Source organism: Ursus arctos, unplaced genomic scaffold, assembly GCF_023065955.2.
Source record: "Ursus arctos isolate Adak ecotype North America unplaced genomic scaffold, UrsArc2.0 scaffold_3, whole genome shotgun sequence".
Lineage (NCBI taxonomy): Eukaryota > Metazoa > Chordata > Mammalia > Carnivora > Ursidae > Ursus > Ursus arctos.
In genome coordinates, this window is record NW_026622985.1 from 332,163 (window position 1) to 349,391 (window position 17,229).

The following is a 17,229-nucleotide window of genomic DNA, read 5'->3' on the forward strand; positions in this document are numbered from 1 at the left end:
AATGCACTCAGCTCTCCTCTGGGACCCGTCACCTCTACCCAGACCTGGAACCCCCATCTGCTGCAAAGCTCCAGGATTCCCCCTCCTTTCCCAAAATTACACTGGCCCAAGGCTTTCCTGAGAAAGGGAGAAGGCTACCTAATGAATGGTTCACACCTTCTTTCCCTTTCTTTCATATTTATCTCCACTTACCTTCCTACCTGTGCAAACTGTTAAGTGATGTATGCATGGAACATGAACGTGTTCTGAGATCTCAATCTTTCATTGCAGCCTTCTCAGGCCTCCTTATGCAATAAAATACCATATCCCTAGGACAGGGAGTTTTAAAATTATTATTTACAGAATAATAGAGCCCAAATCACCTCGTTTTTAGTTGCTCTTCAATAGGCAGAACAGTTTCTGTGTAAAAAGACTTTCCACAGATATGACCTTCCATCAATTTCTTTATTTTCTTTTTTAAATTTTTTTTATTATGTTATGTTAGTCACCATACACTACATCCTTAGTTTTTGATGTAGTGTTCCATGATTCATTGTTTGCGTACAACACCCAGGGCTCCATGCAATATGTGCCCTCCTTAATACCCATCACCGGCCTATCCCAATCCCCCACCAAACCCCTCTGAAGCCCTCAGTTTGTTTCCCAGAGTCCATAGTCTGTCATGGTTCATTCCCCCTTCTGTTTACCCCACCCTTCATTCTTCCCTTCCTTCTCCTACTGAGCTCCCTATTTCTCCTGTTCCATAAATGAGTGAATCCGTATCAAAATTGCTTTTCTCTGCTTGACTTATTTCACCTTCCAGCAATCTCATAGGGAGGAAGCAGAAACTCTGTGGGATAACCTGACTCACCCAGCGTCAAGCAAGTAGTTCCAGAACTCAGCCCAGGGCTCCCGTCACCAGGCCCCTTGAAGCCACCAGCATGACTCTATCCAAGGGAATTCCCAAAGACTCTCCTTCTGACTGCACCACCAAAGAAATGACAGAGAGAATATGGCACCTCAAAATATTGAGTTGATACATCTAGTAAAGCTAGATAGTCAAGCTTAACTTTTAAACAGGAAAAGACTGCTTTGAATAATTTTGAATTTTCCCTCGACCCTCATTGTAATTCTTGGGATGAAAAGACTAATCAGTGATGAAACATCACCTTTGACAAATGACAAGACATCATCCATATCTGTATCTGACGACAAAAAGCCATCTAACCCTAAATGGTGGCCACTCACCCATATCGTAGGCCCAACTGAATAAACACTGTTAGATATATATCTTAAAAATACACAAAGAGTAAATCTAACCTTCCCTTTCTAATGAAAGAGTGTTTCTAGGAAACAGCTGTTCAAAATACATTCATAAGCAGTCAATGAACAGAGAAAATGGGATCCCCTGCAAAGTGCTCTAAGCTCAGAAACTAAGTACCTCCTTCACCAAATTCAGAACGCTGACAACTATTACTTAAGTTTTACTTCATGGCTCAACTAGAGAAAAGAGAAAAGCCCAGGAGATAGTGGGTTAATGAGAGGTGTTACCTCCAGTCCTGACGTGGATATGACATTTCTCCAAATGGACCTGCCGCTTTCTCTGAATGCTGGTGTCCTGTGTCAAGCTGCCTCACTGACTCAGATGCAGACGTTCAAAACCTCAGGTCTCGCGGAGCCAGAGAAGAGAAGTGTTGTCAGGTGGGGAGAAGGCAGCTCCTCGGACCTAAAACCAGCATGTCTGCTGCAGTTTCTGGGAGAAGGGGAAACACAGACTTGTCTTTTAGTAGTAATTATCTTCCAACCCATTGCCACCATTCCCAGGGAACAGGCAGCACAATGCTGAAGTTGGGTAACGGCTCTGGGGTTTCCTAGTGCCACACATGTGCCTGAAGGAACAGGGAACACCCTGCTGAACTTGGGGAACTGCTCAAGGTCCATTACCTGCACTGTGTCGGGGGACAGGGGCACCGCACTGAAGTTGGGGACCGTGCGGTCCTTACTCTCGCTCTTGCTGGGGAACAAGTGAAACCCTGGAATGTCTGCGACCAATACCACAAAAGCTCTGCTGAGCAGGTGCCCTGGAGTCCATGGGTTTGCTATGTAAGGCCAGTTGACAGAGAGTAGGCAGAAGAGACTATCAAGGGAAAAAGAAAACTCAACTGAATCTCCAAATGAACTCCCTCCACATGCCCTTCCAGAACCCCACCTCTCACCCGGGGTGCCCCTACTCCCAGACCATGCCCCACACAGGCACACAGCATGCATTCACTCAGCCAGGAACTCCACACTTTGAATCTCTCAGAGCTCCCCTTCCCTGGGTCCCAGTCTGCATCCTAGGTCTGCTCTGGGTTTGCCCACAGAGACGTAGCTCCACCCCCATGGGGTGATTGGTTTGGGAGTGTGCGGTTTCCAGCCCCTTGAATGCGGGGCAACTGGCCCCATGACTCACAACTCTGGGAATGCAAGGGGTCCAAGACCTGCCTCCTTGGCTCAATGCCCAGCGCAGGCATGACTGTGATCACAGGCAGGGCCCCAAGCACACACACACACACACACACATACACTGCCCCTTCCACGGACCCCTCTAGCTGCAGAACACCCTCAGAGCCCTGCCCCTTCCCTTCTGCACCAACCCTTACTACAGGTGTGTGCCTGGATTCTGGCTAGGTCAGCTGCTCTCAGACTGTTCCAGCTTTGGGCTTTAGGAAATGGCAATGCTTTCATGCATGTCCAAGGCAATTTTAAGCCCCAAAAGGAATGCTCCAAGCGGGAATAGCTTTGCCTTCTTGTCTCACCCATGGAGTGGATAGTGCTTCCCAGACCTTCAAAGCATCCTTCTAGGATGAGCCCATTTGTGCTGCAATCTATATACACATGCTTGGTTCTGCAGGGTAGGGGCCAGGAGGAACAGCCGGCCTTCTGTGCTGTCACGGTTGTGAACCAGGAACATTTATTTTTCACTTGAAAAGAAAACATAGTGTTATTGTCAACACTAAAGGAAGGAACATTTTAAAACATTTTAGAGAGAAATGAAGAGAGTTTTATTCAAACCCAAGTCAGGTCAGATGCCTGGGAGACACAGTCTTCACAAAGAAGGGAGTGCTCCAGGGAAGGAACATTTAGGGCAGGGTTATATATTTGTTCTGTTCTGTGTTAGGTACAGTTACCCATCACGATGAGGCAGAAGATTCCAGAAAGTGACAGACTTTTCTTATCTTTTCAGTATGTACAAGTTGGTATGACTTTAATCTTACGGGGGACAGAGAAGTTCTTTTGTGTTCTCACCTTGATGTTGGCAAGGGTATTTTTTTGTTCTCTTTTTTCTTTTTGAAACAGATGGACAATATGTGCTGGGGGCAGAAATAGGGCCCATGCTTTGAGGGTTTGCCCGGTCATTTTGAGCTGCGTGAAATGATAAAGGAGGGTTTCCCTAGGAGGTCAAGATCAGGGCCCACAGATGGTATGACATAAAAATTACTCTTATCCTTATCACCACTACCAAATGGAGGAGCTTGAGATGAAAGCACCTTTCCCATAACTCAGAGACATCAAAAGGACCCCTACAGAAGGTTACCTGCTCCATGGTCAACACAGGTAACAGAGGCGTTCACGGTCTCTGGACTCCTCCCTTGTCCTGCCCAAATCTCTGAAGCATAGAAATCATTTACAGTCAGAATTTTAGACATCTTAGAGATGTCTGGCACCATTCCCTTGGACTACAGAATACAACAGAATAGCTCACTGTCACAATACGAAAGTGCCCCTGGATACACTAAGTTCTTTCTCCACAACTTTTGCCTCATGGAAATCGTAATCCTAACATAGAAACACTGCGATAGTTGGGAAGTAAATAATCAGAGGTAAGGGAATATTTTAGCAATCTTTAGAGGCATTGTCTCACTCTGTAGAAGAGGCTGAGTGTTTTCAAATAGTCTTTCCGACCTTTCCACCAAGAGCTTCCATCAATTAAAAAAGGATAGTTCTTTCAGGCACTTTAATATCAGAAAAATAGTATAGTATCTCTATTCTAAGGGATCTTTAAGTCTCTTACTCAAAGGTCCTCCACTGAGATAATTATCTTCATGGTCATGATGGGCAGAGGTGAAAAGGCAGCCGAATTCGTTCCATTTGGCCACACAACAAGAAAATCCTAATACTTCCTAGGTTTCCAGATCAACAAGACCAGAGGTAAGAGCGAAATGGTACCCTGTATGGAAGAACAAGGGTTTTGGAGTCAGTTTGGAGATCCCACTTAGGTTTCTGACACTAAAATCCTCTGTAATTCATATAATCTCTGAGCCCTTGTCTATCCATCTAGGAAATAGGACTCATTCTATATACACCCTAGTTGAGAAGTTTAAGAGGGAGAATGCTAAACAGAGCCACTATGCAATCTCCCAAGAGCAGGTGCTCAGGAGCCATAATTACCATTGGGTCTATTTCTTTTCCAGAGAAAAGGACACATGGTGAAACCGTTTTTTGAAAAGATGACTCACAAGATGATTTTTAAACCTTAAGGAAGGTCAAGAAGCTGCTATTGTGTCGTAATTCTCTCAGAAATCATGTTGATAGACTGGTGGGGACAATAGCACCATCATCACTAGGAGAGGGGAGCTCCCATCTCCATATGGCTATGTTGACTCCCTTAACTCAATGCCACCAAGAAGGAAAGCTGGAGGGAGGTGGTGGTGGGCCCAGGCCAAGACTGCCAGGTGTGGCTGGCACATGCAGAACTCTGATAGGAGGCTTAACTCCTGTCTACGTTAGGATAGTCAGTGTTCTTCAGAGACAAAGGGCCATTGTGTGTGAGCCCTGATGTAGAAAAGGTGGCAAATATCCACTGCAATCCCCTCTCTGACCCTTAAGATATGCAGCAAAGTTACATTGAATTTTTAAACATAGAGGGACTGCCTGGTCTTCTTTTGATGAGGACTAGGGCTCTATTCCTTGGAGGCCTAAGAATAGAATCTAGTTATTTTCAGTATTTTAAAATGTAGACATGATTCATGGTCCAACATATCATCTGTTTGGGTAAATAGTCTATGACCGCTGGAAAATAATGTATTCTGCACTTATTATCGAATGTTCCATAGACGTCAATTAGGTCACATTTGTGACCGAGTTTTGTCTGCTCTATCAAATATTAAGAAAGGCATATTAAAATTTCCAAACAAAATTTCCAAAGAAAAGGAGGAAAGCCATTAGAAAAGGTTGTGTGAACACGAAAAGAAAGTGCCATCAGTCAGTTCAGAGAACCAAGTTTGGGTAGAGAGACGGCAACATTGATCAGTGAAGAGAGCAGGGTTTCCCATTACATGTGTTGAACCTTAAGGGAACTGCCATAGATGTGAAAGAGCACCATCTAGAGACAACATTCCAAATCATATCTACGTTCATGAGGATGGATGTATGTTCCAAAAGTGTGTATGAAAACGTAAGGAACATGCTGTATGCTCAGGTAAGGACACCCTTGGGAAAAGATCTTCCAATTCACATCTTCTGTAATGAAGAAGAAGTACTTGCAGAAGTGCAAGTGAAAGCAGAAGGAGAGGTCCTATCTAAGTAGTTGTGAGAAGAAGTTGATAGAAGGCAACATCAAACCAACATGAGGACCAATGAACACACCCAAGTTTTCCAAAAAGTGTGATGAACCTTAAGGGCAATTTTCACAAATCTCAGTCAGAACACCGAATAGACACCATTGTCCAAGTCAAGTCTTCTCTTAGGAAGGTGGCAAGTTTTTCAAAAGTGTCCATGAATGCATAAGTAAGGTGTCACCTGCTTTACGCTAGGAGAGAACACTCTATATAAAAGCATCTTGCACCTCACATCTGGTGTCATGGATTGGGAGCATTATGCAAAATGGGGTCTGCAAGCATCAAGATAATGCCCTTCGTTTAACTACTTAAGAACACTACACAGAAAGCATCTCTCAACTCACATCTGTCATGAGGAGGAAAGCCGTTTGAAAAGGTTTTGTGAAAAGGAAAAGAAAGTGCCATTATTTAATTCAGCGAACCAAGTTTGTGCAGAGAGACAGCAACATCGATTAGTGAAGGCACCAGTGTTTCCCAGTATGTGTGTTGAACATTAATTAAACTGCCATAGACGTAACTCTCAGTAAGAAGAGGGTATGGAAAGGGTCCTCCGAATCCTAACGTCTGTCACGATGATGGATGCATGTTTCCGAGTGGGAATGAAAGCATAAGGAAAGGGCCATTAACCAGTCTTTAAGAAAGAACAATGTGGCAGGATACAAAATCAATGCTCAGAAATCAGTTGCATTTCTATAAACAAATAATGCGACTGAAGAAAGAGAAATTAGGGAATCCATCCCATTTGCAAGAGCACCAAAAACCATACGTTACCTTTGCATTAAGTTAACCGAGACTTAAAGGATCTGTATTCTAAAACTACAAATCACTCTTGAAAGACATTGAGGAAGACAAGAAAAGATGGAATAATATTCCATGCTCATGGATCAGAAGAACTAACATAGTTAAAATGTCCATGCTATCCAGAGCAATCTACACATTCAATGCTATCCTGATCAAAATACCGATGACATTTTTCAAAGAACTGGAACAAATAGTCCTTAAATTTGTATGGAACCAGAAAAGGCCCCAAATCTCCAAGGAACTGTTGATAAGGAAAAACAAAGCTGAGGGCATCATAATGCCGGATTTCGAGCTGTACTACAAAGCTGTGATCACAAAGACAGCATGTACAAGAACAGACACATAGACCAATGGAACAGAATAGAGAACCCAGAAATGGACCTTCAGCTCTTTGGGCAACTAATCTTTGATAAAGCAGGAAAAAACATCCGGTGGGAAAAAGACAGTCTCTTCAATAAATGGTGCTGGGAAAATTGGACAGCTACATGCAAAAGAATGAAACATGACCACTCACTCACACCATACACAAAAATAAACTCCAAATGGATGAAAGACCTCGAAGTGAGACAGGAATCCATCAAAATCCTAGAGGAGAACATAGGCAGCAACCTATACGAGATCGGCCAAAGTAAACTTTTTCATGACACATATCCAAAGGCAAGAGAGACAGAAGATAAAACGAATTTGTGGGGCTTCATCAAGACAAAAAGCTTCTGCACTGCCAAGGAAACAGTAAAAAAAACTAAGCACCAGCCCACGGAATGGGAGAATTTATTTGTAAATGACACTATAGATAAAAGACTGGTATTCAAGGTCTACAAAGAACTCCTCAAACTCAATACACAAGAAAAAAATAAGCAAATTATAATATGGGAAGAAGATGTGAACAGACACTTTTCCAATGAAGATGTACAAATGGCTAACAGACACATGAAAAAATGTTCAAAATCATTAGCATTCAGGGAAATTCAAATCAAAACCACACTGAGATAATACCTTATGCCAGTTAGAATGGCAAAAATAGACAAGGCAAGAAACAACAATTGTTGGAGAGGATGTGGAGAAAGCGGATCCCTCCCACACTGTTGGTGGGAATGCAAGTTGGTACAGCCACTCTGGAAAACAGTGTGGAGGTCCCTTAAAAAGTTAAAAGTTGAGCTACCCTATGATCCAGCCATTGCACTACTGGGTATTTACCTCAAAGATACAGACGTGGTGAAGAGAAGGGCCATATGCACCCCAATGTTCATAGCAGCAATGTCCACAATAGCTAAATCGTGGAAGGAACCGACATGCCCTTCAAGAGATGACTGGAGTAAGAAGTTGTGGTCCATATATACAATGGCGTATTACTCAGGTAACAGAAAGAACGAGTTCTCAACATTTGCTGCAACATGGACGGCACTGGAGGAGATAATGCTAAGTGAAATAAGTCAAGCAGAGAAAGACAATTATCATTTGATTTCTCTCATCTATGGAACATAAGAACTAGAATGATCAGTAGGGGAAGAAAGGGATAAAGAAAGGGGGGTAATCAGAAGGGGGAATGAAGCATGAGAGACCATGGACTCTGAGAAACAAACTGAGGGCTTCAGAGAGGATTGCGGTGGGGGACTGGGATAGACTGGTGATGGGTAGTAAGGAGGGCACGTATTGCATGGTGCCTTGGGTGTCATACGCAACTAATGAATCATCGAACTTTACATTGGAAACCCGGGATGTACTGTATGGTGACTAACATAATATTAAAAAAAAACTTAAAAAAAAAATTGTATCAAAGCCATCTTTCAACTCACGTCTACGTGAGTGCCGGACTCACCCTGCCGCCCCACTGACATCGGGCCCGCTGGTGCGTCGCTGGTCATTCAGGGTGGGAGAAAGGGCAGGGCCCTCAAGACTCCGGTGAATTTTGAAGGCCATCTGCGCCAAAACACTGGGGCCCACGCTGGAGCTTTCCAGCACCCTCACCTCGGCCCGCCCCTCCGCTCTGCGCTCTCCACACAGCTGGCGGATTGGGCCTGACAGCCTCCTGGGGGCTAACTCTAACCCTAGGTCGGCCCCAGAGGGGCCCCTCCGAAGGGGCCTGCTGCCACAACGCCAGGGATTGGGGACCCCCAAGCCACAGCACCGGACTCACCCTGCCGCACCGCTGGTACACGAGCCGCTAGGGGTATCGCCGTTCATTCAGGGCGGGAGAACGGGCAAGGCTCACCATGCCCACGGCGACTTTCAAAGGCCCCCGGCACCAAAACGCTGGGGCCCACGCTCCAGTTTGCCAGCGCGTTCACCTGGGCCTGTGCTCCACTCTTCGCACAGCCGGCGGTTCGGGCCTGCCAGCCTCCTGGGGGCTAACCCTAACCCTAGGTTGGCCCCCGAGAGGCCCCTCCCAAGGGGCCTGGCACCACAATGCCAGGGATTGGGGACCCCAGAGCCCCAGCGCGGGACTCACCCTGCTGCCCCTCTGCCACCCGAGCCACTAGGGGCGCCGCCGGTCATTCAGGGTGGGAGAAAGGGCAGGGCCCTCCGAGCCACCTCCGACCTTCAAAGGCACCCGCACAAACAAGCTTGTGCTATTGCTCAGGCTCGCCAGCGCCCTCACCTCGGCCCAACACTCCGGGAGCCGCACAGCCGCGGATCGGGCTTGCTGGCGTCCTGGAGGCTAACCCTAACCCTAGGCCAGCCCCAGAGGGACCCATCCCAAGGAGCCTGGCGCTGCAACGCTGGGGATTGGGGACCCTCGAGCCTCACACCGGACTAACCCTGCCGCCGTGCCACCACCCGGGCCGCTAGGTGTGCTGCCGGTCATTCAGGGCGGGAGAAGGGGCAGGGCCCTCTGAGCCCCCAGTTAACTTTGAAGGACCCCCGCGCCAAATCGCGGGGGCCCACGCTCCCGCTCGCCAGCACCTTTACTTCAGCCCATCCCTCCGCTCGCCATCTAGCCGGCGTATCGGGCCTGCCGGCCTCCTGGGAGCTAACCCTAACCCAAGATCGGCCCAAGAGGGGCCACTCCCAAGGGGTCTGGCGCGGGAATGCTGGGGATTGTGGACCTCCGAGCCACAGCGCCGGACTCACCCTGCCGCACTGCCGCCACCCGGGCCGCTAGGGGCACTGCTGGTCATTCAGGGCGGGAGAACGGGCAGGGCCCTAGGAGCCCCCAGCGACCTTCGGAGGACCCCCGCGCCAAAATGATGGGGCCCATGCTCCCGCTAACCTGCGCCCTCACTTCGGCCCGCCCTCCGCTCACTGCACAGCTGGCGAATCGGGGCTGCCGGCCTCCTGGGGGCTAACCCTAACCCTAGGTCGGCCCCCGAGGGGCCCCTCCCAAAGAGACTGCCGCCAAACGCCGGGGATTGGGGACCCCCGAGTTGCAACGCTGGACTCACCCTTCCGCCCCGCCGACACCCGGGCCACTAGGGCACCGCCGATCATTCAGGGTGGGAGAACAGGCAGGGCCCTCCCTGCCCTGGTAACCTTCGAAGGCCCCCAGCGCCAAAAAGCTGGGGCCCACTCTCCCGCTCGCCAGAGCCCTGATCTTCGCGCCTCTGCTCGCCCCAGACGGCGGATAGTGCCTGCCAGCCTCCAGGGGCTAACCTTTACCCTAGGTCGGCCCCGGAGGGGCCCCTCCCAAGGGGCCTGGCGTTGCAACGCTGGGGATTGGGGACCCCCGAGCCCCAGCGCCGGACTCACCCTGCTGCCCCGCCGCCACTCGGGCCGCTAGGGGCGCCTCCAGTCATTCAGGGCGTGAGGAGGGGCAGGGCCCTCCGAGCCCCCAGTGACGTTCGAAGGCCTCCCACGCCAAAACGCTTGGGCCCATACTCCCTCTCGCCAGCACCCTCACCTTGGCCCGCCCCTCTGCTTGCTGCACAGCCGGCAGATCAGGCCTGCCGACCTTCTCCCAGCGTCGGACTCACCCTGCAGCCCCGCCGCCACTCAGGCCGCTAGGGGTGCTGCCTTTCATTCAGGGCGGGAGAACGGGCAGGGCCCTCCGAGGCCCCGGTGATCTTCAAAGGCCCGTTGTGCCAAAACACCAGGGCCCATGCTTTTGCTCGCCAGCGCCTTAACCTCGGCCCGCCCCTCCGCTCGCGGCCTAGCCGGAGTATTGGGCCTGACGGCCTCCTGGGAGCTAACTCTAACCCTTGGTCGGCCCCCAAGGGGCCCCTCCCAAGGGGCCTGGCACCGAACTCAGGGGATTGGGGACCCCCGAGCAGCAGCGCCGGAATCACCCTGCCGCCAAGCCCACACCAGGCCCGCTGGGGCATCGCCGGTCATTCAGGGTTGGTAAACGGGCAGGGCCCTCGAGACTCTGGCGACTTTCGAAGGTCATCCGCACCAAAACGCTGGGTCCCAAGCTCGTGCTCACCAGCGCCCTCAACTCGGCCCGCCCCTCCGCTCACCGCTGAGTCGGTGGATCCGGCCTACCGGCCTCCTGGGGTAACTCTAACCCTACGTTGGCCCCAGAGGGGCCCATCTGAAGGGGCCTGCTGCCGCAACGCCGGGGATTGGGGACCCCCGAGCCTCAGCACCGGAATTACCCTGCCGCCCCGCCGCCACCCAGGCTGCTAGGGCTGCCGTCGTTCATTCAGGGTGGGAGAATGGGCAGGGCCCTCCGAGCCCTCGGCGACCTTCGATAGCAGCCCGCGCTAAAACGCTGGGGCCCAGGCTCCTGCTCGCCAGCGCCCTCACCTCGGCCCGCCCCTCCGCTCCCCGCACAGCAGCGGATCGGGCCTGCCAGCCTCCTGGGGGCTAACCCTAACCCTAGATCGGCCCAAGAGGGGTCCCTCCCAAGGGGCCTGGCGCCGCAACGCCGGGGATTGGGGACGACCGAGTTGCAACGCTGGACTCACTCTTATGCCCCGCCGACACCCGGGCCCCTAGGGCGCCGCTGATCCTTCAGGGCGGGAGAATGGGCAGGGCCCTCTGAGCCCTCGGCGACTTTTGATAGCAGCCTGTGCCAAAACGCTGGGGCCCACGCTCCCGCTCGCCAGCGCCCTCACCTCGGCCCGCCCATCCGCTCGCCGCACAGCAGCGGATCGGGCCTGCCGGCCTTCTGGGGGCTAACCCTAGGTCGGCCCCCAAGTGGCCCCTTCCAAGGGGCCTGGCGCCGCAACGCTGGGGATTTGCGACCCCCGAGCCCCAGTGCCGGACTTACCCTGCCACCCCGCAACCACCCGGGCCGCCAGTGGCGCCACTGGTCATTCAGGGTGGAGGAACGTGCAGGGCGATCCGAGCCCCCAGCGTCCTTCAAAGGGACCCGTGCCAAAACGCTTGGGCCCAGGCTCCCGCTCACCAGCGCCCTCACCAGGGCCCGCCCCTCCGCTCGACGCACAGTGGGCAGATAGGACCTGCCGGCCTCCTAGGGGCTAACACTAACCCTAGGTCAGCCCACAAGGGGCCCCTCCCAAAGGGCCTGCGCCACAAAGCCGGGGATTGGCGACCCCCGCGCCCCAGCACCAGACTCACCCTGCTGCCCTGCTGCCACCTGGGCCGCTAGGGGCTCCGCCAGTCATTCAGGGCGGAGGAACAAGCAGGGCCCTCCGAGACCCCGGCAAACTCTGAATGCCCCTGAGTCAAAATGCTTTGGCCCATGCTCCCACTCGCCAGCGCCCTCACCTCGGCCCGCCCCTCTGCTCACTGCACAGCTGGCGGATCGGGCCTGCCAGCCTCCTGGGGGCAATCCCTAACCCTAGTTTGGCCCCCGAGGGGCCCCTCTCAAGGAGACTGGCGCTGAACGCTGGGGATTGGGGACCCCCGAGCCTCAGCACCGAACTCACCCTGCTGCCCCGCTGGCACCCGAGCCGCTAGGGGTACCGCCATTCATTCAGGGTGCGAGAACGGGCAGGGCCCTCCGAGCCACCGACGACCTTCGAAGGCCCCCCACGCCAAAACGCTGAGACCCACGCTCCCATCGCCAGCACCCTCACCTCAGCCCTTCCCACCGCTCACCGCAGAGCCGGCGGATCAGGCCTGCTGGCCTCCTGGGGTCTAACCCTAACCCTAACCCTAACCCTAAACCCTAACCTAAACTCTAACCCTAACCCCTAAACCTAACCCTACCCCCAACCCTACACCTTCCCCTAAACCTACCCATAACCCGTACCCTAACCCTAACCCGTACCCTAACCCTAACCCTAAACTGTACTCTAACCTATACCCTAACCCGTATTCTAACCCTAACATATGCCCTATCCTGTACCCTAACCCTAACACGTACCCTAATCCGTACCCTATCCCTAACCCAAACCCATACCCTAACACTATCCCTAAACCATACCCTAACTCGTACCCTAACCCTAAACCCTAAACCCTGAACCTAACCCGTACCCTAACCCGTACACTAACCTGTAGCCTAACACTACCCGTATACTAACCCTAACCCTAAACCCTAACCCTAACCAGTACCCTGCCTTAACACTAACCCGCAGCCTATCCCGTACCTTTACCCATACCCTAACCCGTACCCTATCCCTAACCCGGACCCTAACCCATACCCTAACCCGAACCCTAACCCTAACTTGTAACCTTACCTGTACCCTAACCCATACCCTAACCCTAAACCGTACCCTAAACCTAACCCGTTCCCTAAACCGTACCCTAACCCTAACCCTAACCTAAACCTAACCCGTATCCTAACCCATACCCTAAACCACACCCAAACCCAAACCCGTACCCTATCCCTAACACAAAACGTAACCCTAACAATAACCCATACCCTAACCCTAACCCATACCCTAATCCATACCCTAACCCTAACCCGTACCCTAACCCTAATCCTAAACCGTAACCTAACCCGTACCGTAACCCTAACCCATACCCTAACCTTAACCCATATCCTAACCCTAACCTGCACCCTAAACCGTACCCTAACCCGTCCCTAAACTGTACCCTAACGCGTACCCTAACCCTAACCCATACCCTAACCTGTACCCTAACCCTAACCCGTACCCTAAACCCAAACCCTAAACCCTAACCCTTACCCTAAACCCTAATCCGTACCCTAACCCATAACCCCTAACCTGTAACCCCTAAAGCCAACCCTAACCCGTAACCTCACCTTACCCTAACCCTAACCCCTACCCTCACCCGAACACTAACCGTAACCCGTACACTAACCCTAACCCGTACCCTAATCCGTACCCTAATCCCGGGGATTGGGTACACCTGAGCCCCACCACGGGACTCAGCCTGCCACCCCTCAGGAAACCATGCCCCTTGGGGCGCCACAGAGCATCCCGTGCAGGAGAACTAGTAGGGCCCCCCTGAGCCCCCAGCGATCCTCGGCGGCCCCCTACACCCCAACTCTGAGGCCCACGCTCATCCCGCCCCGCGCCTTCCCTTCAGCCTGCCACCAAGCTCGTCGCAGAGCCGGCAGATCAGTCCTGCCCGGTTCCTGGTGCCTAGTCCTGACCCTAGGTCGGCTAGGGAGGGCCCCTCCCCCGGGGCCCGGGGCCGCAGCCCCGGGGACTGGGGACACCTGAGCCCCACTGCAGGACAAAGCCTGCCACCCCGCAGGAAACCGTGCCCCTTGGGAGGCTGTAGAGCATTCAGGGCAGGAGAACCGGGAGGGCCCCCAGAGCCCCCGGAGAACTTCGGCGATCCCTAAGCCCCAACCTTGATGCCCATGCTCACCCCACCCCGTACCCTCACCTCAACCCATGGCAGAGCTCGCCACATAGCGGGCAGATCTGGCCTGCGGGGTTCCTGGGCCCCAACACTAACCCTAGTTCATCTGTGGAGGGGCCCCTCCCCAGGAGCCTGGAGCCGCAGCCGCGGGGATTTGGGACACCTGAGCCCCACCGCAGGACTCAGTCTGCCACCCTGCAGGAAACCGTGCCCCTTGGGAGGCCATAGAGCATTCAGGGCGGGAGAACCAAGAGGGCCCCCTTGAGCCCCCAGCGAACTTTGGCGGCCTCCCGCACCCCAACCCTGAGGCCCACGCTCACCCTCCCCACACCTCACCTCAGCCCGTGTAGCTCACCATACAAACAGCAGATCGGGCCTGCGGGGCTCCTGGGGCCTAACCCTAACCCTAGGTCAGCCGCGGGTTTGGCGGCCAACCCAGGAGCCTTACACCGCAGCCCCGGGGAATTGGGATACCTGTGCCCCGCCACAGGACTCAGCTTGCCAGTCCACAGGAAACCGTGCCCCTTGGGGCGCTACAGAGCATACAGGGCACGAGAACGTGGGGAGGCCCCCGGAGCCCGTCCCCACCTTTGGCAACCCCCGTGCCCCAACCCTGAGGCCCATGCTCACCCTCCCCCATGGCCTCATCTCAGCCCTCTACGGAGCTCGCCGCACAGCTTGCTAGATTGGCCCTGCCGGGCTCCTGGACCCTAACCCTTACCCTAGTTTGGCCACAGAGGGGCCCCTTCCCAGGATCCTGGCTCCCAACTCCGGGGGATTGGGGACACCCAAGCCCCACCGTAAGACTCAGCCTGCAGCCCACAGGAAACTGTACCGTTTTGGGGCACAATAGAGCATTCAGGGCAAGAGAACTGGGGCACCCCCTCAGAGCCCCTGCTGGTGAACCCCGACCTTTGTGAGCCCTTCCGGATCAAACCCCAAGGCTCACACTCACCCGCCCTTGTGCCCTCATCTCAGTCAGCCTGGGAGTTCTCTGAGCACTGGGCAGTTCGGACCTGCTGTCTCTTGAGGCCTAACCTAACCCCGGGTCTTCTGCTGAGGGTCCCCTCCCCGTTTGCCTGCCTCCAAGGTACCAGGCATTGGGCTCACCTCTGCACGACTAGAGGACTCAGCCTGCCCCACCGCAGGAAACTGTCCATTTGGGGCTGCAGAAAGGACTCATAGCAGGAAAATCGGAGGGCCCCCCTCAGCCCATCCCAGGGAACCCCCACTTTCAGAGATCTCCCCGGATCCAATTAGTAGCTTCACACTGACCTTTAAACTTGCTCTCCATGGAGATCTTTTGAAATTCTCCACAATTCCAACCGATGGCATCATCCAGCTTCAGTGCCTTACTCAGCTTTAGGTCTTGAGATGGATTAAAATGGGAAGTCATTTCACTGATGACGACGTACTGGTGACCAAAAGATACATGCATAAATGCTTCATATCACTTGGCTTCAGGGAAATGCAAATATTAACCCCTTTAGATGCCATATCACACGAGGCCGAATATCTAAAAATAAGAAGACATGAAACTATACATGTTGGAGAGGATGTGGAGAAACGGGAACCCTCTTACACCCCTGTGAGAATGCAGTCCGGTACAGCCACTCTGGAAAATAGTACGGAGTTTCCTCAAGACGTTATAAATAAAGCTACCCTATGTCCCAGCAATTGCACTACTGGGGATTTACCCCAAAGAGACAGAGGTAGTGAAGACGGGACACATGCACCCCAGTGTTCATAGCAGCAATATCCATAATAGACAAACTGTGGAAAGAGTGCAGATGACCATGGACAGATGAATGGATAAAGAAGATGTGGATCATATATATAATGGAATATTACTCAGCCATCAGAAAGGATGAATACTTACCATCACACCGACCTGGGTGGAGCTGGAGGGTATTATGCTGAGTGGAATAAGCCAATGAAAGAAAGACAATGATCATATGCTTTCACTCCTATGTGGAATATCAGAAACAGGGAAGAAGACCATAGGTAGGGAAAATAGAAAGGGAAGTCATCAGAGGGAGAAAACCCATGATAGACTCTTAACTATCGCAATAAACTGATGATTGCTGGAGGAGAAGTTGGGGGGGGGGGTAACTGGGTGAGTGGCATTAAGGAGGTCACACGATACAATGAGCACTGGGTGTTCCACACGACTGGTAATTTATTGAAGACTACATCTGAAACTAATGATGTACTGTAAGTTGGCTAATTGAATTTAAATTAAAGAATAAAAGACCTCGAATAAACAATCCTAAGCATTTGTATGGAACCACTAAAGATACTGAACAGCCAGTGCAATGTGGAAAAGAAAAACAAAGCTGGAGGACTCACTATTTCAGATTTCAGGTTATACTACAAAGCTGCAGTCATCCTAACAAGAGAGTACAGCACAAAAATAGACACAGCGACCAAAGGAACAGGATACAAGTTCAGACAGAAACCCACAATTATGTGGTCCATGAATCTTCCACAAGGCAAGCAATGATATCAAAAGGGAAAAGGACAGTCTCTACAACAAATGGTATTGGGAAAACTAGACAGCTACGCACAAAAGAATGAAATTAGACTTCTTTCTTACACAATACAGACAAACACAAAACAGTTTCAAGACCTCAATATGAGACCTAAATCCACAAAAATTCTACAGGAGGGAAGACAGTAACTTCTTGACATGGACCATACCAACGTTTTTCTAGACTGTCTCCTGAGGCAAAGGAAATGAAAGCAAAAATAAACTATTGGGAATAGAGCAAAATAAAAAGTTTCCACACAGCAGAAGAACAATGAAAACGTAAAAATAATAAGACAACCTACTCAAAGGGAGAAGATGTTTGCAAAGATCATATGCAATAAAAGGATAGTGTCCAAAACATATAGAACTGATATTACTCCACCCCCAAAAAACAAATAATTCAGTTAAAAAATAGGCAGAAGACATGAACAGACATTTCTCCAAAGAAGAAATACAAATGGCCAACAGTCCCGTGAAAAGATGTTCACCATCACCCATCATCAGGAAAATGTAAATCCAAAGGACAATGAGGTATTACCTCACACATGTCAGAATGGCTAACATCAAAAGCACAAGAAAGAGCAGGCGTTGGGAGGATGTGGATAAAGGGGAATCCTCGCGAACTGTGGGTGTGAATGCAAACTGTGGTGGCCACCGTGGAAAACAGTAGGAAGGTTCCTCAAAAAATTAAATATAGAA

General features: G+C 51.8%; 1 long non-coding RNA gene across 1 annotated transcript; it reads right to left on the bottom strand.

Moving 5' to 3' along the window:
* Window positions 1–709: 709 nt before the first annotated feature.
* Window positions 710–15,403, bottom strand: LOC130542113 (uncharacterized). Its single transcript, XR_008956430.1, has 5 exons — window positions 15,276–15,403; window positions 2,778–2,942; window positions 1,924–2,116; window positions 1,531–1,732; window positions 710–961 (listed from the first exon to the last, which is right to left on the bottom strand). It is a non-coding gene; the product is annotated as an uncharacterized LOC130542113 (long non-coding RNA).
* Window positions 15,404–17,229: the final 1,826 nt, after the last annotated feature.